This window comes from Pezoporus wallicus, unplaced genomic scaffold (genome assembly GCF_028554395.1).
Source record: "Pezoporus wallicus isolate ANWC-B61680 ecotype Strahan unplaced genomic scaffold, APGP_CSIRO_Pwel_v1 contig_161, whole genome shotgun sequence".
Lineage (NCBI taxonomy): Eukaryota > Metazoa > Chordata > Aves > Psittaciformes > Psittacidae > Pezoporus > Pezoporus wallicus.
Genome location: NW_026642654.1, coordinates 11623562 through 11637897, shown reverse-complemented (window position 1 = coordinate 11637897; position 14336 = coordinate 11623562). Strand labels below are relative to the sequence as shown.

Here is a 14336-nt window from a genome sequence, read left to right as displayed (position 1 = left end):
TAAATAGAAGACAAGTTGTCAAGTGTCTGCTCTACACAAAAAGTGCTTGCTATTACAGTTACAGTTTAGCACAACTTAAATATGAGTAGAAAATATCATGTTATTTCTGGAAAAAATAAGCATCATAGTGGGACACGTATGTAAGAGCATAAGCTACAGGGCATGGAAAGTCATTCTCTTTCCACATCCAGAACAGGTTAGGTCCTCAGCCATGTGCAGATATAACAAGGTAATAGAGTATAGAGGAGAGACTGATCAGAACTCTGGAAAACATGACCTATGAAAAAAGACTGAAACAGCATTTGCTTTTAAGTCTATCAGAGATAAGACCAACAGGGTACAATATCAGCTTTCAATTGCATGAATTGTTGTTGCTGAAGGGAAGGAAGAATCAATTTCAACTTTCATACGCAAAAATTAAGGAGCTTATTTTGAAACAGGGAAGACTTGGGTCAAACAGCTGACCTTTCTAACAGCATGGATAGTGAGGCAAAGAAACAGACCTACTGGGGATGTTATGGCCTTTCCATTGTTGGAAGCATTGAAATCCATGTTAGACCATACATCTGTTCAGCATCCCCAATCTTGTGGAGGCAGGGGATAGACTGGCTGTTCTGTGTTGTTCTTTTCTTGCCCTATTTTTCTGAAAACATATGTTTTGTTTATTACAGGGATCTACTAGTAATACTGTGAATTAATATTAGATGGGTCCTTGCCAGTCAGCCAGTGGTGGACCCTTATATTTTCTGCTCTGTCAACATAAGAGGAATTTCAATGCAATACAGATAGCTTAAAAATATAAAGAAGAGTAAGTTTAAAAGGCTCCTTAAAGCTCACATGAAGGAATATTTGAAGATACATAATGGACTACATATTCACACAGTTCCTGTGCTGATTCAGCTTAGACCAAACTGAAAGAAATGAGTAAAAAAGGCAAATTGAATATCACAATTCAGAACAACACAGAATTGTGGGAAGCACTGTGGCAAACGCTAAAACCTAAATGAAGCACTTGTGTAGAAAAAAAAACAAAAAAAACAACAAAATCTTCTTTTATAGATTACAGTGTGGTTCTTCCTTGAAGCTTCTCATTAAATTCAAAGCAACTTGAGACCAAAAGGAACAGTGTCAGACAGAAACCTTAATACCATAGCAAAAGCAATGGACATAAAAAGGGCTTTGTGTATATGCAGTTTTGCATGTTCTGGTGTAAGTTTACACCTGCTTTATAAGATAAAGTTGAAATGTAATTTATTCCTTGCTTACACACAGGCTGTAGAAATAAAGCCCTGGTTTGCTCTTTCATCTTAAGTCATAAGCAACTAGTAACACTATCATTTTGTTTCTAAGCACACCACTGATGTTATTTCTATGCACGTGACTATAGTTATTTTTAGTCGTAAAGTTTCACCCTTCTCAGGAATGTAACTTTTGATTTCTTAGAAATCTGAAGTCTTGGTGAAGCTTGGGAATGCTGCAGGTAGTCTTCACTAAGGTCAACAGAAAAACAATTGTTAAGTAGTCCTTTGGTGCATCAGAAAGGAAGTCACTGCAAAGATCAGCAGGCCAAAAGTTGCATTAAGAACTTAGGTACAATATGACAGTATTTTTCTTGTCTGCATGGGAGTTCTGCCAGGTCATTATTCCTTTGAGTCCTTAATCTGACTTATTACTAAAAGAACTCAAACAAAACCCATGGTATGATAGGAAGGGTGAGGATTTGAAGAAATTAAGAGAATATATTTTTCCCTTCCTCCAGAATTCTGGTGTGGCAGGGGGTCGGAACATTGCATTCAGGGATGCAAAGCCATAGAAGATGCTAGTTTAACACTTATTTATTTTTCATTTTCTTAAAGTTCAGTAAATATAAATAAAACAAAAATAAGGAGAATGAAGGACATACTCCTGAGGTCTATTTCATGTTAAACTCAACAGTCCTGTTTTCCCTTCTTGTCTTATCTAATGCCATTGAGCTAAAAATTCAGACACTGCTCATAAAGTTTACATTTCCAGTTAGCCATATTTCACCAGCCTATTACTGCTGCTGTGAACGCATATGAAAACTGAGATGATATTTCTGACTGGAAAGGACTTTGAAACTGCCTCTAGCAACAATAGAAACTGCGTGAACAGCTCACACAAAACCTGTGCTCAAGTGTGTCAGAAGTACAGAAATTCAATTTTTTTGTAGCTAAACCAAAACAACATTGGCAGGGCATTGGTAATTGTCAGGCTGTGGGGCTTTAGCTTTGTCTTGAAACCTAGCATGGGGCTTCTAGGAGCAGTGAGTTGAATTTATGATCTGGTACTATAATGGACAAAATATTGGGTGTGCAGCAATTTGTGGGGCTGCATGGTAAATCATGCCATGGAAATTTTCAAAGTTACAAAGACATTATTTGGGGAGGGATCATCTTGGTAATCAGTTTAACATCAGTATTCATACCACAGCCCAAGAACTCCAGGAGGAAGGCTGTGGAGACAGTGAATGTCAATGCTGTGACAAAAATAAGTATTCATGTAAGGAGGCCTAGCTTTAGTCCAAATTGGTCCCCAGAGAAAGCCAAACACTGAATAGCTCCCTAATTTACACCTAGTGAATCACTCCTCTGGAAGTAAGCACCATCATGTCAACAGAGGGGAAAGATCCTTGTGATTGTCTTCAATGACACATGCTTGTCTCTGTTGCCTATATATGGGACTCAGACACTTAAAAAAAGCTAAATTTGATTCAGAAGTTGTGAATATTGTAATGTATTCATAATAAGACAAGCTAGGATTGTCCTAGAAATGTCAGTGTAAGGATTTCAGAAAAGGAAGCATAGTATAATTTTCAATTTCAGCATCTGGTCCCCAGACTGTCTTTTGAAATTTCCTTAAAAAGAAAAATTTTTCGACTGGGACAGAAAATATCTATTTTATTTATTGTTTTTATATGATGCATTCTTTCAATAGGCAATGGTTGGCCAGAGGAGGAAAGCCATTGTTTGCATTCTGGTGGCTGTACCATCCATCTGGTGAAGTGTGTGGAGAAAGGGCAGGGCTGATCCTCTCCAAGAGAGGTTAAAAATGTGCTCTGTGAGAGAGTTCTCCAGCACAGGGGCAGAGGAGGAGGGACAGGAGTGATGAGGGCTCAAGCAGCTGACGGCATGGTCAGTATGCCTGTCAGAGCACAGGAACCCAGCCTGGCTCCATGGAAAGAGAAACTTTCCTAGTTATGAAGAAGGGACTGCATACAATTTGAGGCACTGTAGGACTTGGCTGAAATGTTCCTGGGCTGGGAGCAAGAGGGGAAGAAAAGACCCCTGCAAGGACAAGGAGGCCAGGGGGAAGTCTTTGGACAAGTACTAGTAATTTTAGCCCAGTCATTTTGACATTTTCCGCTTTCAAGTGTTGTTTGCTCGAAATTCTGCTCAAAGAAAGCTTGCTTTAGAATGTGAAGGTCTTTGACAGTGCTTCTAAGGCACCATTAAAGGTGCAGCACAGGTCACGAGGTACACAGCAAAACGTCTTATTGATTCAAGACCCAGTCTGTCCACTCAGATTTTGGCATAATATTCTCATGAAAAATTGCTTAAAGAATGACAAGACTATGCATATGTAAGTGAAACAACTGTTTTGCACCAGTAAATTTCTCTACATGAAAGTGCAGAGCAGAAGAGATAGGTTCTTTAACAAGAATACTGTAGCCAATGTCCCTCTATATAAAACTCCATTCTTATTGTTAAACCACGTTTTAAGGTTTACTTATTATTTCACGGTTTGTGTATATTCTTGATCTCACATGTTTTGCTTTCGCTATAATAATGCTCCTTCAGTGCAAAGATTTTACATTAGCAGTTATTTGGTATATTTTTTAATGGAAGTTCTGGGATTTTGTACTCACCCCAGATGTGAAGGGTGAAGAATTGTTTGTTGGCAGTTTGGTCACCAATTCAGAAAATAAGATTCTTAGGCAACTGTTTAACAGAATAAAGTATGGTATGGAACAACAACTCCAACAATATAAGCTTTCAAATACTGTGCCTAGAGGTCAGGTTTGCAGAGAACGGAAATTGATGGAGACTACTGAAGTCAGTAGAGCTCTTACAATAATCTGGACCTATGTATTTATAAACAGGAGTTTTCATCTATAGAAGAGCTCTTCAAACTCAAACTCTTTGTAGAAAAGAAATGATATTTCTTGAGATAAGAATTTTAAAGGCATTGAAAAACACTTTACTATGCCATACAGTTATATACCTCTTGCCTAAGTACTTGCAATTTCCTCACACCTACTTTAACCACAGAATTGTGAAACAACAGCTTAAGGATCTGACCAAGACCAATCACTTGAATCCTACTAACACCAGGAAGAGGCTGTAAGCAAAACCAGAAGCAAAGTCGGGATCATATTCTGCTGCTATCAAAGTAAGTATGCCAAAAGCTGTGAGTCAACCCAAAGAAAGGACATCATTTCCATTCAAAAAAAGTCGATGCCACCAGAGCTCAAAGACCACACAGAAATGGAGGCTACGCAAGGTAAAGATTTCTTAATCTATAGCAAGGCCCAGTACTGATGCAGCAATAAGAAACAATATAACCAGCCATATTTCTTCCAGAATAAATTGCCTTAAGGCAGGAAGGTTCATCTGATGACATAAAGTCCCTTGCAGCTGGTTTCAAGGTTCACTGTCAATATTAATTTTAATTTAGCTTTAATTTAGTTAACAATTTTTTCCCCCTGGCTGAAATCTGAACAGTTGGGCATCTCTGAAGAACACAATAAAATGAGTGAACGAAAAAAGGGATTTATTATCATTTAACTTCAAGGTATGTCTAGTAACTTTTATCAATACTAACAGTAAAAATAACAGTAATTATTAATGAAATTTATAATCTTAGGCCATTAGTAAAAGTGACACGTTATGAGTATTCACCCTTTGCCTGGTACAAGCAATTACAGAAGCGTTCTACCACAGCGTGGTAGAACTGTAGAAACTTGGAAATCACTCTACTCAAATGGAGGCGTGAAATGAAAACTGAGAATCCCAAAGAAATGTAAGCAGATATTTAAATCCCTCTGTTGAGCTTGAGGAGCTTATATAGCATAATAATGAGATAAAAAGGAAATAAAATTGAAAACAGAGGCAATAATAGGAACTACTGGATGTTACCAGACAGGATATAAATTCCCTAGAAGGGAAAAGAAAGAACATGCAGTAGAGCTTTTTCTACATGGCGTGGGTAAGAATATGTTCTTCTCCTTCAGGTATCTTACTCCCTGCAGTAGAACATGAATTTAAACAACTGTTGCTCTGATCAAGCAGAACAACTCCTAGGTCCAGAAGCAGCACTCCATAGATTCAACAAGAAAAACATCATGAAATTTATCTCTCTTGTAAAGCAAAAATGAAGTCTGTTCTTTTGTCTCCTGCTGATGTTTCTTGTGTCATGAACTTGCACTGTGAACAGGAGGCATCCTTCTGGGAAATATTTGCAAGAGAGCACAGAAAATGAGCGTGGCAGCCGTAACTGAAATTGCTGAAGAAAACACAGGCATCCTGGCAATAAAAGTAATAATGCATTTTCATTTTAGTACAGCGGAAGCTTACAAGGGTGCAACAGTTTCTGAGAAATGTATTAGAAACCTAAACCTGTCTTGCCATTTCATTAGAAAAGTATGCAGTACTTAGCAAAAGACATGGTAAGTGAAATCACCCATTAGCTTCTGCATGATCCACCATGTGACAGGGTTCTTGTAAACGAACATTCAAATGCTGAATAGCAAAGAAGAGAACAAGAGCAAGGTCTTTTGATGTGTGAGGTATTTTTGCTACCAAACTCTAATAAAGCCTCTGACAATTTAAATTAGCACAGGTAATTTCAGTTTAAATCAAGAGTTTTCAAAGTAAATGCATATAGAGCACTAATCCATCAGAATTAGGTTAAAGGGGATACAAATCTTACAACTGCAATTTTAAATCACTAATTAGCTACTCAGTAGAACTATTGCAGCTGTTCTTTTTGCTAACCATTAAACTATAAAGATATGAAGACAATGAAAGGAGAATGACCTTCTATATGTCAAAGAATATTGCCGAAGGCATCTGCAGCTAATGGGCCTGTGCTTGCTGGTGCAGAAAGAGTAAATAGGTTTATTAGCTTACTCAGCTGGAAAATGCTTAGCAGCTACTGGTCATCTGATAACAAATTTAATTCATAGTTCATTTAGCTACAAAGGGAACCGATTTATTTTTTTTTTTATACTGTTATTCAAATGTCCTGAAACATAGTCTGTACCCAGAGGGGGTAAAACTGACTCATGAACCCTAGAACAAAATGTTTTCCACTTGTTCTGTCTAGTTTGCATCCTGTACCACTGCATATGAATTTCTTGCAATTTAAGCACTGATTTCCCAGAAAAAAAAAAGATTTAGTTCTCACAACTAGAGATAACAAATGGAAAAATTGAAAGCTCCTTGAACTCTGTATCAGCCTTGTTGCAACTACATAGAGCTCCTAATTATAAGATGCATTTAAAAAGATTTATTTTTAAAAATATTCCATCTTTTGACCTAAACCAACATATTTTCAAGCTACAGTTTTGCTCTCAAAACACATCCTGGATTTTATCTGTATCAGATTCTTCTGCTGTGTATAAACCACCATTCTTATTTTAACTCTTTTGTACTAGATGTGAAAACACTCTTTACTCAGAACTTCCTCAGAAATTAGTCACAAAATCAGTACTGCAAGTCCACCTGTGTTATTTTGTTCCCTATAGAAACCCAGTCCCAAAGACTGTTTGCCAGACTAAAGCAACTGCCAAAGCTGTCCATAATGTAGCTCAAAGATAACCTCACTGTTGAGGAGCTAGAACAGGGAGGCATTTAGAATCTATACATAAATAGCATGAAAGCAGACTCCAGCATGCATTTTTCATAGCAAGAAGGGAGAAAAAGAGGGAAGAATATTTTACCCCTATTGAAGCAATGACTTTCTTTTTCTTTCCCCAGGGATTTTATCTAGACAATAATATTTGAACCAGGTAGCATTTCGTCCAAACCAATGGAATCTTAAACATTTGCTTTTTGTTCCAGTAATAGGTTTGTCTATTAGTATTTATTTCTTATATAGCCTTCTACTGTCAGTAATAATTCACAGGAAAAAATAGAAGTACTTTTCCTAAACTTGTGGAATATTTATAAAATACATTTATTAATTCTGTGGCCTGAATTATCATTTGTATCTGTAGTTGCCTAATCTGTAAGTTGACCAGTCATTTTCATAACTGTGAAACCCATGAGAAAATTTTCTGTTCTTAAAACACAGAAATGAAAATCAAGCTTGTTGGATGACTGTTGTTGCTTATGACAAGCATTTTTAAGATCCATTTATGTGTTATTTATCATAACTTTAAAACAATTGAAGAAAAAAACTTTTTTTTTTTTTTGCAAAGCTGAAAAATATCACGATAAATCCAACTGAGGGGCTTGATTACAATCTCTGCTCAGCACTACATCTTTAGATATCTACAGTGTTGAATCATGATGAAATAGAAAAGACTATCCATTTGGCATCCTGTTTGTCACAGCTTGATTTTCAAAAAGGGAGAAGTTGTGGCATTTTCTGTCTTAGCTCAGAATAAATCTAACATTAGTTTGACAGTGTGAGCACTTTAGAGAGGTTATGGAGGTGTGAACTTCACTACCACAGCCATATTTCCTTTGGTTAATTCAGTTAACCCACATTTAATGTTCACCCAGGCTGCTTTTTACTCAAGAACTGGCATGATGCTGTTCTGTGGCAGTGCTCTCTTTATGCATTAAATGGACGTATGCATGGGTATTTTCTTTATAAACTCTTGCAGTAGTAACTCATCAGAAGAAATTAAATGTTCAGACTACAGCAGTGTCTTTTATATGCTTTTAGAGATGTCTTGTGGCTCAGGGATGTTTTGCATGCAGACTGCCAGATTTAAACACCCACATGAAAAACATAGTTTATATGTGAATCACGCACTGCAGTAGGAAAAGCTCACCAGATTTCTGAAGGAGATTGCATTTTTGAAGCAGTAAAGATGCATTAGTCTTAAAATAGCAGCAGAGGACAGTAATAAATATATCCTATTTACACACATTGCTCCAGCTATGCACAGCCTGAAGTCAATCAATGCTCTTGTGATTGTTTCTCCCATTAGCTAGCTCTAAGCAAATAGCTTCCCCACCTGTGGGAATCACAGCTAAGAAGAAAGAGCAGATTCCGAGTTGTAGGTATATCTTAGGTTGGTTGAATCAGGACTTCTTGGCTTACTGTAATCACATCTGTCTGCTAGGTGAGAAGTAAAACTCTTTGTACCCAGAGCTGTGCAGGTATAGTTTAAAAAAAAGGTCACTCTTACAACAAGTATTACTCTGTGAAAGACATCAGAGCAAAAACATCAGAAAAATCAAGAAGAATTAGCAAGGAGTTAGAAGTTTCCATTAAATAGTGGCAACCTTGTCTCTTACAGCCTGTGACAAGTAATGAAAAGTTAGGTATTAAAATAGGTATGATCTTACAAAGGAGAGATGAATGATACAGAAATTCAAGCAGTGGAAAGGTGAGAGAAGAAAAGAGAAGGAGAAACTTCTCTCAACAAGATGAAAAAGGTAAAAGGAGAAGAAAAGTCAGCCAAAGACGGGAGGTCATGTCATATTCTGTTTATTTTCTCTTGGGAAAAAAAAAAAAAACAGCAAGACTGAAAAGAGAGAGGTGGAAGCTTTGAGAAGTAATTCAATAGAATAAAGGTTGCTGGAATTGTGGGTATGGCATTCATTTGTGCTGAAGATGTAGAGCTACTGCATTCACATGTACTTGATCATAAAAGTTATAGAGCAATAAAATCTTTTTCTTGCTGCACCCTGCTCTTTTATCATGCCTAGAAATGTGTTTACGTACAGTTCTCTTTTCCAGTGTGGTGCTTTTTGGTTTACATAGCCTAGAAAATCTTCTTTTTTCTTTTTCTTTTTTTTTCTTTTTCCATCATCCTGAAAGCCTGAAAAAGGCTAAAATGAAACTGATGTGGGAGCTCCACATCTTGTAAACAAGCTAAGCTTGCAGTGGTCCTTTTTAACCCCCCAACATGTTCCCTAAATACACTTTACAGAGAGAATAAGAATCAGGCAAACAAAACAGCTCAGTAACTATGTTATGAGAGTTACCACCAGCGACAATTTGGTATTCTGGAATTTTTAATCGATATTAGTAAAAGATAAAAACTAAAAATATTCTATGCATCTTGGCTGGTTAAATTCACTCTCTTCCCTGGTATGAAAGTATTAATATGTCAGTCTGCCTAGTCTGTGCATTTTGTGAGACTCAAAGTCTTTCTATGAGGCTAAACACTAAGGAACAATAATAACAGCTAACTAAATATTTTGAAATATTTTATTAACCAGGAGACTGTATTATTGAAAAACAACAACAAATCTCTCCTAAAAAAATCAAGTGCAAAACAAACCCGTGGGTATTTTAGCTGTGGCAATCTGTATTTATTTGCCAGCATAATGAACTATATGATCTGACAGTTTCAGTGTTTGTTAAAAACTAAAGTAGAAAACAAAACCAAGATATTTTAGCTTTGGCACTGTGTATTTATTGACCAATAGGCTGAATGATTCATAGGGGCTTTATTAAGTGTTTCACATGCCATATTTTTTCCTTGTGGCAAAATAATTTTCTGCCCCCATCGTAATCTCTCAAGTCCAATTCATTTCATACCAAGCTGCCAATGAGTTATAAAGCCACTGTTCAAACAAAACCAAAAAAGGTCCTGAAAAACTACAAGTAGGCAACAAAATCTTTGTCCTTTAAACACAGTGAGCTGTTTTTTTTTTTTGCTGGGACATGAAAATAAAACTAAGGATCATATAATATTCAGTCAACTAGGATTGAATATTTTAAATGGTAACGTCACACAGCCTTCTAAGCATTAAAAACCCAACTAAAGCCCAAGTAACACTGTTCTTCTGAGGATGAAGAAGTTATAAAAGTAAAAGCATGCAATTATACCATGACAGAAACTTCCAGGATATAATAGCCATCCACTATTGGCTAGACAAATGAACACTGGAAGTTACAAAACAGCATACTGGGTTCTTCTTAATTATTTGAACATTATGCTTGACTAATTTCACAAGTTCCATCCTGCCAATATATTCCACCAGTTTTTGTCAAACTGAAAAAATATTAAAGAAAAAACCCTAATATTTTATGGGTGTTTCATGTCTCAAAGAAGTACAAAGTACTGGAGGGAGTCAGGTATGTCTCATGTAACAGAACTCTTCAAAGATGGACACTGAAAGCATACTAATGACTAAGGCAGTATTCAAAACTGTGGGTATGGCTAATCCAGTGTATACTGTACCAGAGGAAAGACTAAACTGAGCTGCTGTCTAATGTTACTCTGCCATATCCTGTAAAAGCAGCCTCCTTTCCCCTAAAAAGGCCTTGTTAGCTGAACAATGCCTGAAGTAAGAATATCAAAAAAATTGTGAGAACATGGAGGTTTTGAATATATCCTATATATTCATCTCTAAAAAAAAAAAAATAAATACAGTCTTCTGAATGTAATATATATAGCAAAAATGCAGTCCATATAGTAACAGGTGTTACTATAATGACCACGGGAACATGACCATGTTTTTAAGGACACAACAAAATCTGCTGTACCTCTGCCCATAAGTATTGATTCATACTAAATATTATCCCTTGGATTACTGATAAGATTATTGAGGTCTATTACCGATTTTAAATGCAGAAAGTCAGAATGATCTTATGTGATAATCAAAGATAATGATCTTCTTTGTGAAGAAAACACTTCTTAATATTGATGTCAGTCTGGCTATATAGTGTCATGAGTAACACAAGGAGATTAGGAAATTGTCAGGAAAAAGTGTCAATTGATGTTTTGATGCTGTCTTTGGGACTTTTCTGCATCACCAAGTAATGTTAGCTCTTATAAATTTTCTGGTTTGGATCAGATGGAGAAAAATACAAAAATGTGTTTTTACAGTAGTACTATACCTACTGGGGGTCCCTTGCTGATTGAGCAATCACAAGATTATAGAGGGTGCCTTTGAGAGTTAAAGCATGATATGATAACTAAAGCTTAAGAGACAAGCATGGTATGGTATTAGAGAGCCTGAGGGTATGAACACAAGCCACAAATAGTTAATAGTCATCAGAGGAATACAACTTCAAGGAATGAGCTGAACCCATTTTAGGGGACAAGGGGACAAAGAATATACATTCAACACACAAACAATCCAAATAAACTGAAAATACAATGGAGGTAACAAGATTGGTTGAGAACAACAGCCTGTGCAAAAATGGGAGCGGAGGAAGAGAGAGAAGAATGGATTCAGCTATGTCTGCCCTGGTTAGGACTGCTGTACCCAGTCAGAGCCTGAGGGTCATCCTTCTCCCTTGACAGAGAAGACAGCTCTACTATTCACCACATTTCACTACTTCAACTCAGCAGTTATACCTAATGTGTTACCTTTTACTATGTAGCAGGGTTAAGCAAATCAGAGTTTGGTAGAACAGCATGTGTCTCTGAGTGGTTTGTGCTTCGATTTTCCCACAGGACAGTGATTGATAGTGTGGAACTAATACACAGTGAAGTGGGATACAACAGGTGAATAATGCTATTGTGTTACTTATGGAGTCTACATGACCTTCCTAGTGCTCTAAATCGTAACTTCTGCATTATTATTGTGAAATCATAGCTAAGTAACACCTAAGTCCTCAGTGAAAAGGTACAGAGATGTTAGTAACTGCAAATGAGCATCAGGACAATACCTGAGCCAGAAAGCTTTTTTTAAAGCTTCTCAGCAATCACAGCAATAGCTAGAGGGGGATTATTTTAACCTGCAAATAACACAACTAATTTACTTGGTTTTGTCAAATGTTAAGTTTTCAACTGGGCCTTTGTGGGGTGTTCACAATGCTTATTTTTAGGTATCCAGACTCCGTAAACTGGTAACAGAAAGAAGAGGTACCTAAATTAGACTCCTACTCCTAGCTCTGGGGAGACCAGATCTATTTCTTGATGATATTTGAGACACAGTTAAGCTAGCTGTCCAATTTAGGCACACACTTAGGAGCTTGAAGTTAGGTCCTGGAAATGCTTCCATATGTTTTCAGGCTAGAGTTATTATTAATTCAATGTATTTAACACAGTAGCATTTGTTGTAGTATATCAACAATATTCTTCGGTGCCAACCTGTATTGTCAAAGAGCTATGGGTCAATGTTTCTGCCTTTTGTGAAAACACTCTCAAAGAAAACGAGAGTAGAAAATGAAAAGCAACATTAATGAGCAGATTTCTATCACATTCTTTAAAAAAAGGAACAGGTCAAGTCACAACCCCAAAGATGGCATCTTAGTATGTATTTATTCCTGAAACAATAAACCTATCTATAACATGTCAGCAAGAAAGAGGCTGCCATTCTACCCTCAATCAATTATAACATGCTGTTTCAGGGTCATATTTTGTTATCCGAGCAAATGAGGTTTTCTGGCTCATCTAGCTGAGCACTGAGCATCGATATATGGGAGAAAAAAAAAAAACACAACACATTAAACCAAACAGAATTGAGGAAGATTTTCAAGGATCAAAGTTTTACAGGTCTTCTTTCGTAAGTTTTTAATCTTGATTTACATATAGAACTTTATAGGAATTAGTAAGAAAATAATTACTACTTACTAGTAAAAACTTGTGTTGAAATCTCTTTTGTAAAAGGAAGGGTTTCTGAACAAAGAATGTCATGTTGAAAAGTGGTACTAAAGCATCTCTTTAAAAGTACATTGCTATAAGCCACAATTCAGCTATGAATGTTTCTTCAAAAACCTATGTGCATGACTTTTGCATTCCAAATGTGGTGAGGACAGCATGCCTGTGGTAGTCCTCTGGGAAATCCTGGCTCAAGATGGGGCAGTGAGGCTGTGGTGAACCTCAGGGGGTTCAGATTACAGTACATGTACCACTTACGATAGGCGTCCTCCATCATTGCTATAAAGTGATAGTGAAAGCTGCCTAAAGTCTCTCTGCGCTCGAGCAGAGTCGGCGCTGCTGCCACTGCCAGGTGTGTACCTGTAGCACTTGGGGACATGTTTCAGTGGTGGACTTGGCAGTGTTAGGTTAGTGGTTGGATGTGATGATCTTAAAAGTCTTTTCCAACCTAAACGATTCTGATTTCATGATTTTATATCTGTGCATCAGTCTTTTGGAAAGACATTGTGATTTTTTGTTATCTTGCATCAAATTCCATGGTTTCTAAAACTGTGCACTGGCTCTACTGGTAAAGGACATATAGGGATGCATCCAGGGATTGCTTTTTTTCAACTAGATGGCTGATTTCAAGCTATTTTTCCATGTAACACAGATTCATAGCCTGTTTTCTTCAGGAACAGGGAAAACTTTAAATGATGGCATGACAGGAAAGAATCCATGCAGAGAATTATGTAGTTTATAATAGATCAAGTTACAAGAGTTTTATGGCAAAAAAAAAAAAGTAAAATCAAATTACAATGAACATTGTTGGCTATCTGAAAAACAGTACTGGTTTCCAGTAAAACCATTTTAACAATTTTTCTGTCATGACATGTTAATATTACATTTTCATTGTCCTTTCCTTCTGAACAGTTGGCTAATGGAAAATAAGAGTTTCTTAAGTGTCCTCAAAAGCAAAAAATGTGAGTAAAGGGTTCAAAAGAGAAGGAGAAAAAAGCCTTAGACAGTATTTGCCATGGAAGAAAAGGAAGATTTGCTCTTTTCTCTGCCCAAATATGTAAAGGGTTCCACAGATTACAGTTACACATGTGAGAAGACTACTGTAATCTGGACCTAATGTAATTCATAATGTACAGAGGGAGAAAAATCTGTTATATACATGAAAATTAGGGAAAAAAGTAGAATGATGCCTGTGACTTTTTGATGAATCTGTATTAAACGAAGTCTGCTGCCACTCTACTATTTTGAATTTTTGTACTTATTGGTTATACAGCACATGTGGTTGCATTACTCAAAAAAAACAGCTGAATGTGTTGGTCCTGCTTCTTCCATTTCCTTCTCTCAAATGTACAATTTTAAATTTAAACATACAACACTCAACAAGGTATTTGTCTGAAAAGGAAGCCAATGAACAAATCGATGTTCACTAAAATATTTCTTAAATTACATTAAAGATTCTTTTGTGAGCATTTTTGATTTGTGTCTCTTACAGAGTTTGCATCTTCAGCTGGCAGTTCATTAAATGAGGAAATCACACAGTCCATCACATCAGGCATTTGACTGAAGGAATGAAAAA

At 36.6% G+C, this 14336-nt stretch overlaps 1 protein-coding gene across 22 annotated transcripts in view; it reads right to left on the bottom strand.

The window, feature by feature from the left end:
• Window positions 1-14336, bottom strand: part of DLGAP2 (DLG associated protein 2) — a 464923-nt gene that overhangs the window by 175985 nt on the left and 274602 nt on the right. The gene's annotated exons all lie outside the window — the stretch shown is intronic.